The 14912-nt window shown below is 44.9% G+C and overlaps 1 long non-coding RNA gene across 1 annotated transcript in view; it reads left to right on the top strand.

Annotated features, from left to right (window-relative positions):
• Positions 1 to 1629: 1629 nt before the first annotated feature.
• Positions 1630 to 14912, top strand: part of LOC138579471 (uncharacterized) — a 46376-nt gene continuing 33093 nt past the window's right edge. The window contains exon 1 of the long non-coding RNA XR_011304014.1: positions 1630 to 1701. This is a non-coding gene — a long non-coding RNA (uncharacterized lncRNA). The remainder of the gene's footprint in view (positions 1702 to 14912) is intronic.

Raw genomic sequence — 14912 nt, 5'->3', positions numbered from 1 at the left:
CTCTTACTCTTGTATCTCACAAGTCTTCTCTTCTCCCTTTCAGTTCTTTCACAAATGTTTCTATATCTACAATGGTGTATGGTGAGCCAGTGTCAACCATTAGTCTCAATGATACACCATTTAGTAGCATAGACACCCATTAACCTACACCTCCTTCAACTGGTGATAGTGTCAGGATTTTTACTTGTTCTTACATCTCATTGGTGATAGACAGCAAACTGCTCAGGCCACTAATTCCTTCACCCGCCTTTATGTTCGTTATACTGTTCTTTATAAATTGGCTCCCATCTCTTTGCAGTCTACTTGTGGGATGCATCCCAGCTCTCCCTCTACCCCTGGCATTTCGGCATACTTTCCCAAAGTGACCTACATAACCACACCTGTAACATTCTGCAGAATATGCCAGGCATTCTCTCTCAATATTGTTGGGTCTGTACCTGTAACATGTGTAGCACCTGCCTTGCATTCTATAAGTTGATTCTCTCTCTTTCCAGGTATTATTGTTAGGATTGTCTTTTGCTATTTTTCTAATCATTGCAATCAAGTTCTCTTCATCCCTGTCAGAAGTTCCTTCTTGGATGTCTTGAATGCACCTTACTTCACCACTTTCGATTTTGTTCTGCATTTCCTTCATGCTTTTGTCTCCTAACTCCATTGATCTGGCTGTCAGGTCTTTCGCTTGCCACAGACGTTGTTGGATTCGAGATTCTGCAACTTGTAAGACTAATTGATCTCTCAAATATTCATCTGCTATCCCTGTGAACTTGCATGTTGATATTAGACCTCTTAGAGCAGCCATATATGTGTCAACACATTCTCCTTTTTTTTGTCGCCTAGAGAAAAAATGGTACTGTTCTAGTACTATGTTAGTTTTGTTCCCAAAATGTCTGGTTAATTTTATTACAGCCAATTCATATATCTTGTTATTGCCAGAGCCGGTGGCTGACTCTTCAGAACCATCATCAACATTAACTACATCTGGTAATGTCCTGAATATTCTTAGGGCTTCAACACCTACACAGTTCAGTAACAAGGCTTCTTTAAGATCATCATTGAATTTAGCTCCTCCTATCGCTCTTAGATATACTTGAAAGCTGTTTAGCCATTGTTCCCAAGTGAATTTCGGATGTCCTGGTTTTGCAAGGAATTGAATTGGAGCAGCAATGTTTTGCATTTAGTTTGCTCTATTAATTGAATTTTGGTCTGATTAAGTGTGATGACTCTTGTCTTATTTGACAGTTTACCCAATTCTGTTCTTCACTTGTTCTTTATACTTTTGTCAAAAAGAGTTTGTATTTCTTTATTTCTTTTATATCATTACATGTCCATTCGGTTGAAGGAAAAAAAAGGATTTTTTTTAATTTCCACTCGTGTAATTTATTTGAATGCCTTCACTTCCTTCAGTTCGTTCACTCCGTTTAATTTGTTCCGATGCGCTTGTCTGTAATGTTTATTGGTACTAAATAAATATCTGCACAGTTCTGGGTTTGTTTTGTTTGTTGCAGTTTGCTCCGTGTGAGAGTTTCTGTGCGTATGATTATCATTGTGGTCATCATGGCAACCTTCTAGTGTTTCTAAAATGGCCACACGTATTTGACGCTTTCTTAGGTACTTTCTTCTAATATATCACAGACGTTTGCTCGCGCACAGTTTCAGAAAGTGGCTCTTCCAACCGTAAACATTTCACACGTCGGCAGGCAGGTACATCCAATATAATGCTTTGTAATCTACAATCGCAACTCACTATTATCTGCTTTTTCTTTTCACTGGTTCGCCGCTCCCTTGATACTTCGTCCAGTTCCTCTTCATTTGTAGCTTTACATTTCATCTTGCTTCGCACGCCTCAGTCTGTCATTTCTCTGACGGGGACCTCTTCATGAAAGCGAATGATCCTCATTGCCAGTTTGTTGTAAACAAAATGTTTGCTGACATGGAAATATTGTATTTCTTCAGTTATGTATTAAAGATATATAGGTCCACAGAGAGGTGCGACCTCTATGGTGTTGTCTCATCAATCGTATGGTTCTGGAAAACACAAGATTCCAGAACCATACTACATCATACATACACCATGGAAACAGCTATCCATATTATAACATCCATGTTTTACAAATGGATAATAGAGAATAAAAAAAAAATATCTTGAATCTTCAGTCATTCAATAAATCCCCCGCACTGCCTGGTTGAAACTGGTTCCAGCAAAGCGTCTGCATACCTCACAATGCAAATTACTGCAGAGAGCGTCCCCCATGCAGGTGCAGACATGGCTGGAGGTACATGGATAGTGAAAGGACGTGTAGGGGGACACATGAGCAGTGACCAGTCTATTCACAGAATTCATTGGCTTGGGTGTTTGTGTAGCATTGTAACTGTGTTTCAGTTTCAAGACCCAGCTCAATTTGAATGTTCAAACATCTGTTTTTGGGAGTGGTGAAGAGGGCAAGGATATGACTTTACTGCACTATATCTTTCAATGTGTTGGTGTATTCAGCCACAGAGATCAAGATGGCCTGGCTGGATGGGTCCCTCACCTTCCCCCCTTGCACCCTTGCAATGCACAGCAGGCCAGAGTACGATGCAGGGGTGTGTGTGGTTCTCGCCAGGTCAAGTTTGACTTGACCAAATGGTGGGGCCAATGGGACTGGACCAAGCATCTAGAGAGCCACAGATTGCCTACCACTGATTTTCAGTAATTTCCATTTTGATTTCCCACAGGTCTGACCCTGAGCACAAACTGAACTAGAACATACACACAGCTTTACTGTTTGGTCCATGTTTTATTTGCATTTATTGACTTGGCATGAATTTGATTATAAGTAGACTATACACATCAATAAATGAGTACGCATTGACCGTGCTACTGCTTCACTAAGGTACTACACAGGGGTGTGGTGGTGGTGTGGGTGAAGATGTCATGGGCGATGCTTTACAAGGACCATTGTCACCTCAGCATATCGCATATGTCCTTTCAGGCAAAATACTTTCATTTCTGTGGGCAGTGCCACCGTGTTATGGGAGGGGTTCACCTTGAAGGCGTCAAGTCACATTGTGCAGGGGAGGTATTGCTGTCTACTTGAGGTGCAAGGTAGTGCAAAGTGCCCTTGAGGGCCTGAATATTGGAGGTCTCTGGTATGAAGCAGGGGTGGAGGGAAGCTTCAGGTGAGCAGCATTTTTATGGAAGCTGTTGTCACCCATTTAGTGAGAGCTGCAGGCGATGGCGTTTCACAAAGAAGGGCATCCTGATGGGGTATATTCCTCTACATGACCCAGTAAAAATGACAATGGCCATAGAAGAAGAAATATTAATTATTATGGGCAAGAGGCAGAACTGCACAAATAGAATGGAAAAGGGCATTGGTCATCTTTGGGTAAAGCAATTTTTATTTTAATATCTTATATTGCTGTAGCACACTGATTGTACAGCCAGCATTGGTCGCCAGGGAGGGATCGAACTCAATAATGGCTAAATATAAATGAGTTAGTCTAGCCACTTCCCTCAACATCTGACACCCTGCTTGTTTTAGCCGTAAAGGTTTTAGCTACTGTACCTACGATATGTGCATTCACTGGAATTAGCTGAGTTTTTGATATTTTGAAAATATACAGGAATTTATTTCAGCATAAAATAAGTCTGCACGAAAAATATTATGAAAACCACAACTCTTCTGGCCACATTTAAATACAACTTGACATCAATCTCTTCAGGCAGAACTGCTAAATTGACCTAGAAAAATACATAATTACAAAACAAATTATGCTCAGTAGTGTCTACATACAGAAAAAAACATTGATTGGGACGGTCGAACCTTCAGCTCTTGGTTCCAAGGGGAGTGCCAATAGCCTCTAGTTCAACAATATGAATTTATGGGCCTGTGAAGGGTGCCTCTGTGTGTGCATTGTGAACAGGGCCCCCAGTTGCAGGTGCTATGACCTTAGCTGATACCTAGTGGTGAAACAATACAGCGCATCTCACCCCCTTGTTTCTGACGTGCCTCAGAGATAGACTAGGGCAAAAATATTGGCAAGATAAGATGTGTCAAAGCGATGGCGGTTTTGGGTGATGTAGATGTATCTAGAGATATTGCAGTAAACAGGTGGCCCTATGACGCTAATGTGAAATGTGTTGTATCATACATATGTATTGGCTTTTTTAGAGGAAGATCTTTCCAACTGGGTTATGTAACTGTGGTAATACATCTTCATTTAACCCTTTCCTTCAAGGAGCTATCATGTGCTGTGATGCAATACCCTGTTGAGCCTGGCTCTTACTTGGTAAAAATTCCCAAATTCCCAAATTCAAGACATGAATCAGAGGTTTTGCTGTGATAAGGGGGTTGTATGCAGTCCTTTTACTCAAATCAGCCCTAAATATCTGTCCAGTTGTACAGCATTCATGAAATAATGTTTACTAAAATGCTAGTATGCGTAGAGAGGATTAGCAGTTTAGTATCTTGGGTGGATGGTAGTTAATAACATTGTATTGTGTTCTCCATGTCTCCAGGTCATCTTCCTACCATACTGTGATGCTTCCATATCCCTGGAGACATTGAAACCCTCCATACTGAATGTATACCTGTAGAAAAGTACAATTCAATTTAACCTGCATGGACTGATGTCAGTTCCTTAGGGTCAGGCATTGTGCGGGGGCAGTCGTTTTGAAGATAAAAGACTCAATAATCTTCAAGGACGGATGAACACCATTGGCTGTTCTGGAAATATTCAACCTCTGACTCATGATGGACACAGGTCTACAGGAGATCAAACAGAATGCAACTCAGGAGAACATAAAATAATAACAGAAATGTTCAACCCCTTATGCCTGGGATATGTGTCAAGAAAAGCAAGCAATAATCCCTAGAGGTCCTCACCCATGAGAACTCAATATCAAGCATAATCAGTTTGCAACATCTGCTGATTATCATCCCACAACCACTCACAGTGAATCCAATGATGTAAACCAAAGAACATCGGACACTCACACCCAGTGAATTCCACTCAAGGATCTATGAAATCCAGCAATGCTGGTTGAGCTGTTCAGGAGACATTGACATGCCACTGCAGACACAACCCTTAACATGTCGGCAACCGGTTGCATGTAGGAGGAACGAGATGCTATACGAGAATGGATATCTCAAAGGATCTTCATCAAACATGAAAATCGAAAATCTGACCACTGACACTCAATTCTTTATTGTTGGATTTTCTGATTATCCTCAACTGAAGGTCCCACTTTTTGTTGCTTTCCTAATGATTTACCTGGCTACTTTTGGAGGAAATATTATTATTTTCACACTGGTCTGCTGCAACATACACCTACACTCTCCTATGTATTTCTTTCTTACCAATTTTTCATTCTATGAGTTAACCTTTACCACAACCATCTTCCCTAAAATGCTAGCCAACTTTTTTGCTGAGGGGCAGCAGGTTTCGTTGAAAGAATGCTTAGTTCAGCTCTATTTTACAATGGGAGCGATTTATGGAGAATTCCTCTTGCTCAGTGTCATGGTTTACGATTGGTATGTTGCTATCTGCAATCCTTTGCGTTATGCAGTCATTATGAAAAAGGCTTTGTGTTCTCAACTGTCCGCTGGTGCCTGCATTTTGGGTCTCGTGAAGCCGATACCACACATTGTGTTGCTCTCTAAATTGTCTTTCTGCAGGTCCCATCTGGTCAATCAATTCTTCTGCGACATCATGGTTTTAATGAAGATTTCCTGCACCAGCACCCAGAGTTTCGAGGTACTTATCTATGCTCTCGGTGCAGTGGTGGGACTCTCTTCCTTTTTTCCTATACTAATTTCTTATATCCACATCATTTCAGTAATCCTGAAAATCCAATCTGTCGAGGGGCGATCTAAGGCCTTCTCCACCTGCGCGTCCCACTTGACCGTGGTGATTTTATTCTATGGTTCGCTTATCATTATGTACTTGCGACCGCCCACCATGTATTCACTGAATCAGAACAAAGTGTTCTTCCTCTTACACTGCACTATTGTCCTGCTGATCAATCCAATTATATACAGTCAAGGCACTCAGAGACACCTTGAGAAAGATCAAGCTGCCAATCAGAAAATGAGAGCGGAAAATCACACAACAATGATATGTAAAACAATTCCACTTCACACTGAAACATAAAAGTCTCTTATGAAGTAAGAGTGCCCTATATGGTGTTTCCACCATTACTTTGGACACCAAAGTGCACCTGACCTGCATAATTGCATAGAGAGAAATATAACACATAGTTACTTCATGGAGCACACTCTATTAAGGTCATATGACAATTCCCACAGGTCCAGCGTGATAAAGAGGATATTTCCAGTAAGATATGATTGATTTATTGAAGATATTTTTCAAGGACAGAAATCAGGTTGTCCCACAGTCATTTCCGAAAAAATTATGAATCAGGTCACACATTGGGTGATTGAAAAGATAATGGGAAATAAGTGCGGGAAAGTGCACTGTGGCAGTTGGGCAGAGTGGATTGTGTTTGGCGCTTTGAAATGGTTAACTACTTTACCTTAGCCTGGGAGCTTGGTGCTCAGCTTAGAGAGTGTGTTCTGACATCTACTGGTTTAGCCTAGAAGCTATGTGCTTGGTTATTCCCCCTGCTGCCTTTAAAATCCCACTGCCAGTGCAAAGTGTGCACAAAGATGTTCGGAAAAGTGCGCTTTGGCAGTTAGGCTGTGAGGCAAGTGCAAGGAAATGAAGGTAGCTCGGGCACACAGTTTGTCTACTGGGACCATGGGTATTGGTGATAACATACACATGTATGTATGGGGATTGCATGCTCAAGGCCGGAAAACTACGTATGCATTATGCAGCCACTCTGCCATTCCTCTGGAAAGCACTAACCCAAATAGGGTCAAGGCGACCAACTCACCTCGTCATAGTGAATAAGGAGAGATTTTGTCGGGTGGTATTGCAGAAGATGCCTTGGTGACTGAATTGTGTGATGAATCCGAGTATGTTGTCCCCTATTCCCTAGGGGCAGACCTTTCAAATGGAGAGAGTGAGATGTGTCCAAAGTACAATAGTCCCCCGGGTGGGGGGATGCAGCAAAGAGGATCACATGGGAAGAAATCCCTCTACGGGATTAGGGATGTCCATTATCAGAGAAATTGATATGACCCTGCTTCATTACACCCAGCCCCTTCAACAACCCTAAATCCTCCTTCCCCCTCTCTAGATAGAGCCAACGTGTTTTGTTGCCAAATTCGTCAATCCAATATACCCGTCAAGGCAAAGAAACCAACAAGTACAAAGTATCTTGAAAATGCTTTTGAAATTGTTACTGTGACGAGGAAGATGCCCAGGAGTCCAAGGATCACTTTCGTGAACCAGAGTGAGCGGTCCAGCTTCTCAAGTCCAGTGATTGGCCCAAAGCAGTACAACAATCCCATGTGGGAGTTTGAATGGAGCTCAGCAGGGACACAAGCAAGAGAGCAGGATCCTCTGAGGAGGAAAAATGGGAGCTGTATACTAGAACGGCAGACGCGAACCAAAGGGGCAGCCATGACTGAAAGAACAGCAGCGCCTAAGTGTGTTCCAGGATGAGAGGACTAATCAGGCTACCGCAAAGCAATTTCTGTCGGCACACCAAGACCCGGCGAAGTGCGCGAGAGAGAAAACATGCAGCCGAGAGATGACGAACGTCTGCAGAGCCGCTGCAGACCCCGCCGCAGACCCTGCCAGTCAACCCGACCGCTACTGGAGCCTCAAGAAGTGATGCAGCTGCACAGGAAATGCCGGTATCTGCACCAAAGAACCAAACGGGTATGCAGGTTACCTAGGGGGTCCTAGAGGTGTGGGGGAGTAACAGGCTCAACATAGAAACTGAAAGAAGAGGGTTGCTGACCCTGAAATCAGTAAGAAGTGGAAAGCAAGAGGGCCTGAAACCCAGAATGTAAAAATATTAAACCAAGAAGAGTTGTATGTTTAGCAGGAGAGTGAACCAACCAGATACAGCACCACAGTGCAAGTCTGGGACCTGAACCCAAATAAGAAGTTGGGAATAAGAGTGTCTGGGACCATGATTGTAAAAAAAGGAAAGCAAGAAGAGTTGTATGCTTGGCTGGAGGGTGAACCAAGTAGATACAATGATACAGTGCAAGTCAGGGGCCTGCACCCAAATAAGATAATAAGGTAAGAACAAGAGGATGTGGGACCCTGACTGCAAATGAAGTAAACCAGGAAAGGTTATATGCCTGGCAGGAAAGTGGACCAAGTGGATGCAAAGCTACAATGCGAGTTGGGACCCGCACCCAAATGAGAAGTGAAGGGTAAGATGACCTGGAACCAAAAGGATGATAAAAGTGAACAAGGAGGAGCTCTATGCTTGGCAGGGAAGTAAACCAAGGAGAAAGTGTGCTACATTGCGGGTCAGGACCTGCACCCTTGTGAAATGCGAAGATTAAGAGTGTCTGGGAACCTGTGAGAGAAAGAGAGACAGTCTAAGTGAAAATGGTCTATTGCACCAGACACTTAGGGAGGCAGACACACGTATTAGGAAAACCTTCCGTACAATCTCCGCCCTAAATTCCATATTGAGCTCCTTTGTTGAATTATATGTCTAGGGCCTGCACTGACCTCAGTGCCTCTTACTAATATACATTTCTATGCACGCGTGCCCGGCAAGAGCAATTTATTACAACATTCCCGCCGAAAAGCTGATGAGTTAAACCTTTCCTGAGTTTCTAATAAAGCAAATATTACAACAAGCTGAAACGTCCAAGAAAAGCCAATCAACTGCTTGAAAAAAATCACAAAAGGAATTGGACAGAATTTTAGGTAGTGCCTAAATAAAACGCAGAAATGCAGAATCCTGCTATATGTGGTGTATACGAAGATCCCGAGTCACGTGAGCGAGGGGGAGCCTGCATCACGTGACAAGGGAACAGTGAGATAATAAAGAGGGGGATGCCCGGAAGGGGCGGATTCCATTACGACACAGCTGTTATGTCCTGGCCTGCAGTCAAGCAGGGCAGGCAGACCAAGGTTGGGGGCACCCAGCAGACACACGGGCTGATGTCACGCAGCATAATCAGGGGCAAGGATCACCCGGCATGGCTCCTCCATGGCCTGGGGGCACCCAGGCCTGCAAGGCCAGATGACGCCGGTGTTGCCCAGCAGGGGCACCGGCTTCCACTGGTAGAGTTGCCCAGCAGGGGCTCTACATACATGGCAGACAGCTATTAGTGACAGCGTTGCCCGGAAGGGGCACTGTCATGGTAGAGGGACCTGCAGGACAGGCCCTCTGCCAGCTACGCAGCGCTAGCATGGCGCTGCGCAATGAGTGACACAGCACACCATCTTCAGTGACTTTAGAGATTAAATGAGCGGGAGGCCGCTCATTCTTTTTATTCATTCCAGTCACGTGACAGGGAGATACCATGCTCCCAGTAGGGGTAACCCATTACAACAGCCAGCAATATAGAGTGTTGGTTATTAGCTTATTAGGAAAGCGTTTATCCTCGATCATTAACCCATCACCTCCCCATAAGAAAAGAGCCTCTTACCATGAATGAAGTAATCCGAGGACTTAACCGTTTGGATTAAATGTCCTCAAGTCCCCGCAAGTTTAATATCTTTAAAGGTTATAAGAAAACACAGAACTACCCCGCACACAGCAAGCAATGGAGTTCGGTTAATGGCATTCAAAATCAAGCTTACAATGGCACAGAAACAGCCACATGAAAACCTGTATGGTTGAATATCTCCTAAGTGGGAGGAGTGCCCAAAGCTAGCAGGTGTTTGCTATCTACCCAATCGTTCTCTCTGAATCCTCATAAACACAGCCTGCACCTCTCACTTCCCACTCCATGGAATGCACTTCCCACCAGCCACAGAAGACAGGAATTCTCCTCCTTTAGTTCACGAGGACTCCCAGTGTTGGCAGCCATCTTGTTTATATCAACATCTTGTGAATAGGTACAGACTTCGGTGTGCATCATGATTGCAGTGTCTGCCTGCAGAGTGTACTGGGTGCACGCTTGAGGGCCTAACCCGTAGACAGGCATTTCATTTCCTCAAATGTGTGCTTGTAAATTGCTGATGTTGTTACCATTTTTTTGTTTTTGTTTTTTCTTTCATTCATCATTTCCTTTTGAATATTGCTATGTCATCTTGTTTTTTTTCTGTAAGTGGGGAAACCATCTCTCCACTCATCGCCTGTGTTGTGTTGTATGAGCGAGTGGGGGGTGAGGGCAGGGCAGTGCCACGCAAAGCACCCCATAGTGACAAGGCTCACACTTGGAAGGCTGGTCCAGGAAGACCACACGTGCCTTGGGACACAATCTTTGGTTAACATAACACATCGTGCACGTTCCCATCAGACTAGCGTACGTGTGTAGGTAGAAAACAAGGCAGCAGCGGTCTTCAGAGCGCAACACATTTGTATTGTTTGGTTTACCGCAGTTTAGTGGCGTAAGCCGCCAGATTTAGCCAAAACCATTCCTATACAAGAGAAAAAAAGGTGCTCCAAGAAGCAGTCTTCTGTTTGGCATGACAAATGGACATGCTGTGGCATACAATGGCTGCTGCACTAAGTATTCATTCCTGTTGTAATCCGCAGATGTAATCCAATAGTTGTTTGTGTAGCGTATTTTCTTCTAATCAGGAGTACTCTAACATGTCACGTGTCGGTGAAACTTTCAACACGCGTAGCAATCTCTTTGCAAGATGCAGCTTTTGTGAGCTGGTTGCAGGGCTCTCAGCCTGCGGCCTTATGGTTTATAAATATCATCAGAATCACACTCATAATACTGTTTTAGGCTTCCATTTGTACAAAAACTATAGATCACATGAATTACACACGTTCCGTGTGACTTCACATTGGAAGAACTGTGATTCACCAGGGGGAAAGGGCGTACTCCAAAGGTCCCCACATGATTATATATAATATTGTACTCAATTTAGACGTGTAGACAGAGTGTGCGCATATAAAGAGACGCCATTTTGCAGATATGAAGTAGCCATAGTGGAAGCATGAGGCATGCAGGATTTAGCCCATTAGACACAGGCCACAAGCCTGAAGGGGAAATCTGAAGATTATACAAAATGAGAGAGGCCCAGACTGCTTGCTAACTTCCACAGAAACTCTCCTTTGTTCTAAGGTTATTGCCTATGTGTTTTCTCTAAGAAAGAATGTGCCCTGTGCGCCTTGCTGCATGTGTTGTCACTAACAGGCCAGAGCAGGCCTCTGACCCCCACCCAGCCAACTACAAGTTATAGCCCCTAAAATTGCCCTAGTCACAAGACCCCTGAATTCTGAAAGACCAGCTGACCCCAGATCAATGACCATAAACCAATCAGTTATAAAAGATCTAAGAGAATGGTCACCCTACCTTTGTTTCATAATGACATGATTTGTAATGAGAGGCGCAGGGAGGGGTCAATTATAGTTCAAAAGCGATGGTGGAAGCTTTGGAAGCAGAGAGACGCGATCGGGATGAGTGAAATGTGTGCGGGTCAGTGACCTCCAGACTCCCCCTGTGCCTCTCTGTGAGCTTGTCAGCTGCACTGTATAATGATACAGTAGCACTGTTAGTAAAATGTAGCTTCGACCTTGGTTCTCTGGAGACGATGAGCCCAGCAGACAGATGGACAGTACTGAAACAATGGCCTGGCATCTCCTATGGAGTAGACCGACAATGTATAGGGTTCTACCAGACAGCCACGTGGGTTTTCACTGTGTAGGAATGACTATATCACCTCTTCTAAGTTTCTGCTTGCACCCTTTTTTAACAGAATGTTCCATGGCAGCAGAGTTCTTTGCTGGAGCACCTAATTTTGTAAAAATAAAAAACTTGTTATCCTTGTAAGAGTTTCTTGGGCCTTTTTCCTCCCTAGCAGGTTGAATTTCTTCTGGTGTGAACGTTTAGGGGCGTGCCTTCAATTGGTGACCCTGACGTGATCCCAGCACCCCCCATACCAGCAGATGTGTCCAGGCCACTTCTCTGGAGGGGCCGCGGCCACCTACATCGGTGCATTAATAGAGGCGCAGAGACACTGAGGTGCACGGGCCATTATAATGGGAGAAACACCCATCGAGTATATGTATAAGGTCCTGCCACTATATCGTGAAAGAATCAAGAAGTACCCCAAACAATGGGTGACGGAAACAAGAGGAGGGGGATGCCCCGCTCGTGGCCAGAGCAGGGATCCCATAATAAGGGAATTCTAAAACACATATCCATATTTCTTACAGCCAAATATAAGGGGAAACAGTTGCGAAAGAGGAAAGAGATATTAAACCTTTGGGAAATGTTCGAAGATACAGAAGACACTGAGGGTGGAGGAACACAAAATGACAGTAGGGACGACTCTACAAGAAAAGAGGTTGGGGCACCAATGGGGGAGAATATACCCATTTGCAACTCACCCTGCAGTAGGTCTAACCCAACCTATGTGTCCACCACAGCGACAGCCCCACCACCCCCATATGCGTCCCCTCCGGACATCCGGCACATGGTGATGTCAATAAACTGGACTTAGAAGTGGCACTTGCCGCAGCACATATCGAATTGACTCGATTGTGGGCAGCACCGAATGAAGTAAAAACAGATAAACCAGCAGAGTAAGGATCAGATGGGTGGAAAGCAGGAGACTTCTTGTTTAGAATAGATAACACAGCCATAAAGAAAGGACATATAGAGAAGGAAGGAGAAGGTAGCGAGTGAGCGGATAGCTTAGGCTAAGAGAATTTTGCATCCCTCAGAGGGGAGGAAGATGGGTAGAGTACGTTCGATGAGTTTGAAGATGACGAGGAAGAGGAGGCAGAATAAGCGCCAAGACAAACTCCCCGGGTGGAGAGTTGGTGGGAAAGAAGGTTGAGAACCAGGTTTGCCAGATGGCAATCGCAAGGAAAAAAGGGAGTGGAAAGAGGATGGACGGGGGTAGGGCAAAGGTGCAAATGCCCCTTATACATAGGGGGTCTGGCAGGCCGCACTATGTGCCATGGGCGCAAATAGATGAAAACTATTTGATAAAGTCAGCAAACAGAGGAAGCGAGACTAGTACAAAACAAATTTGCCAAAATCGATGTGGAGATGCCAGTATCGACACCAGTGCAGACAGGGATGGCAGGAAGTGCCCAAGAGTATGTGAATGCTAGAATAGCTGCAGTTTGGTCAGAAGGACGGTAGGGACAGTGGGGCGGGGGTCCACGGTACCCCAGCCCACAATGGTAGCAAGGAGGACAGCAGTGAGGAAGAGGTGGGTTATGGAGAGCAAGGGGAGGGAACTTCAGAGGAATGGGACTCAGAGGGGGAGGAATAGAGTGTTCAGAATGTTGGAACTGTGGGAAGTGGGGACATTTTTCAAGGGAGTCTAGGAGTAGACAAGGGATGGGGTATAACTACGACCAGCCAAATTACGGCCTACCACCCTACGGACCCCCACAAGTGCCAGTGGGCAGAATGACTTCTATACCCCACAAGGTACACCAGGCCTACACACAGTTGCCCCCACAGATACCCCATCCACTTGTGCAGCAGCAGCAGGCATTACAACAATACAGACCCCACAAACATTTCAACGGGGAGGAGGCACAAACCCATTCAGTTGAACAACAAATGGTATGGACGTCCACTTCCAAGGCACAGCCGTGGTGGGTGGAAACCCCTTTTAATTTCCCAGAAAAATACATATGCTGATTAGGACAACCCACAGAGAACTCTTGCATGTCCGGTCCTGTCAATGAACCTTAACCCTGAAGAGGAAACCTTGGTAGGGTCAGAGATATGAAACAACCAATTTGTCTATATGGTTGATTCGGGCGATGCAAAATCAACTATGAAGGGGACTTCCCATTATCGGGCAAAACTCTTGACACACAGTGCTTCTCTGAGGCTATTTTGACGGTTCCATACACTAAATATGTGGATGTAAAGGTTGGAGGAAAGGTGGTGCACGCTCCCCTATTGTATTCTGAGACTTCTCCTGTCAAGCAGCTGGGCAGGGACCTGCTCAGTAAGTTGAACATGACAATCTCATTCACTGATCAAGGCATGGTTTACATCATGCCAGGCATGTGTGCAATAAGAGCAATGGTAATAATACATGCAATGGCAAGGGAGGTGGTGGTCCCGGGGATACCCGTAAACCCAGACAGGTTGTTCTATGGAATAACAGTACTTGTGGTGGCGTTGCGACAAATTGTCAAGGGCTGTTGGAGAGTACCGACAGTTTTTATCTTTCGCCCTGTAATGTCCCCAGAATTGGTGGCAGGCACAATCCTATCCCTAGACTTGCAAGGGTTGTTGGTATAAGCAAAAAGGGTGGTGTACTAGGGTCAGACAAGCATGGGTGTGAGTGGCACCCAGTGCTGTGTATCGACCCCACTGTACCTCTTTAGGAGGTGACAGATGCAGAATTATTTGAAAACAATGACAGTGATGGAGAAATAATTTTGGAGATTTGCATCCCTTGTGGGATCATGATGCAGTACCGAAGAGTGCAGTGCCTCCTAGTGGCCGTTGTGGCCTCGCCCCCTTCATTGAAGCAGATTCAAGATATGTACCCGAGCATTTGTACTATCTATCGGCCACCTGGTCAGATCACCTCCTTCCTCTCTGAGTAGGCAGACCTCTCCGCTTCCCTATTAGTCTTGACCACTCAGCTCCTCTTTCAAGGAGACTTTAATATCCACCTGAATGCTTCATGTCCTTCCTCTGGACTCTTTTGCGACCACTGCGACTCTCTCTCACTCTCTATCCACCCCTCTGGCCCGACTCACTCTGCATGGCACACTCTTGATGTTCTGATCTCTTCGGACCTTCCCCTCTCTATCAGTCTCACCACTCCCCTCTCCTGGAGTGATCACGTTCTCCTTTCCTCCCAGCTCACTCTCTCCACCCCTCAGGCCAAGCCAACCCCAGCACTGCCACCTACCTTCTCGGTTATCCGACCCATGA

Source organism: Ambystoma mexicanum, chromosome 3p, assembly GCF_040938575.1.
Source record: "Ambystoma mexicanum isolate Mex_15411 chromosome 3p, UKY_AmexF1_1, whole genome shotgun sequence".
NCBI classification, from domain to species: domain Eukaryota; kingdom Metazoa; phylum Chordata; class Amphibia; order Caudata; family Ambystomatidae; genus Ambystoma; species Ambystoma mexicanum.
This window is presented reverse-complemented; position numbering and strand designations above follow the sequence as displayed.